This window comes from Diachasma alloeum, unplaced genomic scaffold (assembly GCF_001412515.2).
Source record: "Diachasma alloeum isolate Michigan unplaced genomic scaffold, Dall2.0 Dall_scaffold_00278, whole genome shotgun sequence".
Taxonomy (NCBI): Eukaryota; Metazoa; Arthropoda; class Insecta; order Hymenoptera; family Braconidae; genus Diachasma; species Diachasma alloeum.
Genome location: NW_021680417.1, coordinates 381,076 through 383,357, shown reverse-complemented (window position 1 = coordinate 383,357; position 2,282 = coordinate 381,076).

Below are 2,282 nucleotides of genomic sequence, written 5' to 3'. Positions count from 1 at the left end.
AAAAGTGTTTTAAAAATTTGAAGAAATTCACATTGCTTCTTCATATCTTGAACTATCGTTCTGAAACAGGAGGAAGCGAAAATTTGAAGAATGTATATTATGTGGATGAATTTGAAATGTATATTATGTGGATCGATGTGTGCAATCGAAAAATGACCTCGAGAGGTGGTCAACTTCAGAGGGCACTTTCACCCCCTAAAACCCAATATGGGCAGCTAAAAAAAAATACTTGTCCCGTAGTTTTGGGTCCCCTATAACATATTTAAGTTTCATCGAAATCGGAGGGGGACACCTTCGTAGTGTTCCTTGTTAGTACGCATTTCGAGTCAGAGGGTTAAAAAAACAAGTCACAAGTGGCCATTTTTCCACATGTTTCTCTACGGGTAGGCATTTTATTTAAGGTATTTTATTTCGTGCGAAAAAGGTAAATGACATTCATCTGAAATTCATATAGAATGTTTGTAATCATAATTGAATTATCGACGAATTTTCATAGACGTGTTTCAGATTTCTTTTTCAATTAAGTATTGAAGTCGCTTCTTAAACATAGTCTCTCTTATGGAGATTTTCCTGTTTAGCAGGAACCTGCGGTACAATCTGAGCTGATAATATAGTTTCATGCTAAACTGCAAAAATCTCCACAAGAGCCCATGTATAAGCAGCGACTTTAATCGCGAATAACTTGAAAAATAAATCTGAAAAAATTCTAGGAAAATTCCCAGATAATTCAATTGTGATTATAAACATTCTATATGAATTTTAGATGAATGTCATTACTTACCTTTTTCGCACCAAACCCTTTAAGGGGAAACGGAACCTCTATGTCTATATGAACTTTAAGAATTGTGTTTTCTTATGCTACAACTTTTAATTTTCATCTATGAAACTACTTTATCGACTGGATCATTACTTCGTTGACTCAATGAAATATTTTTATACATAAAAACTAATTGCAGGAGAATACACAATTCTAAAATTTCTTATAGACACAGGTGTTCCGTTTCACCTTAAGGATAATCGGGCGAGGAGGAAATGTAGGAGGTGAGGCGGAGGGGTTTCCATTGTTTTCCTGCAGAAAACCAATCGCTGAACAAAAAAGTTTTTCTCATTCGGATTCAAAATTCCGGCAATATTAGGGAGCATCTCCGGTTAAAAATTATTTTTGGAGCTAATCAAATTTATTTGTATCTGTTCCAAGCATTGAATGGTTTTCAGATGGTTTTTTTTTAATAAGTAAAAAAATATTAAACTTTGCGAAAAAGTGGCAACATCGTCGGTATGTTTTTTTCACCAGGAGCTGGTACCACTGGCTCGAGGGAGCTCCAATCACAACGCTTCATCGCTCTCTCTCAAGAGACGTTTAAATTGACCGCGCTACCCCCACCCGATCGGTACTTGGGACGTTTGCTGCTCGTTTGGGCTGCGTGCGCAGAAATTGCATTTTTCAGTACTTTTTTCGCTATTATTGATAAACAATGCACCTAGGCGACAATTTTTTTCACTCAAAAAATCACTGATCACATGTTCTAAATGTGTATAAAGTTTCATGACTTTGGCTGCTTTTTATCCTTGAGTTTTGCAGTTTTTTTGGTGATTTTGATAAGATCACGGGTTAAATGACCACTTTTTCAAAAATTCATAATAAATTAATCATGCTGTCCAGCAGTCTGAAAATTTGCACACGCCTTTTCCATCATTTAAAGGATACGTAAATAAAAAAATGAAATGGCTGCCCTTTTCAAACCCTCCCAACTCGCCCGATTATCCTTAAGACATTATCTGCGAATATATGATAGTAGTATGGGAACTACTATGGCGCCCCCCACCTAAAGTCGATATGGCCCCACCACCACACATGTCAGAGTAGCAGGGCTCCGACGTGTGTGAGCGGTAGGGTACAGCGTGGCTGCGGGTGCGTCCCCCGGGCACATATCCCAACCCCGAGCGGTTTCGGGAGAACCGCTGGGCCCTCGACCACGAAATTGAAATTTGGGGGTCAAAAATTTTACCCCCCACCACCGCTTGTGAGTGTAGGATCCCACCACCACACCGATCGGAATAGCGCGGCTCCGACGTGTGTGCGCGGTGAGGGTACAGCGTATACTGAACGTATACATACGTATATACAGGGTGTTTCAGAAGTACATGTACATCTGAACACTCTAGGATCAGGGGGTGATTCTGAGCAGAAAAGTCCTCTTGCACTTTTTGATCAGACTCACCCCTAAAAAGTTATTGGCAATTAAGGGTGGGCCAATGGGGAGTGATTTTTAAGCGGGCGC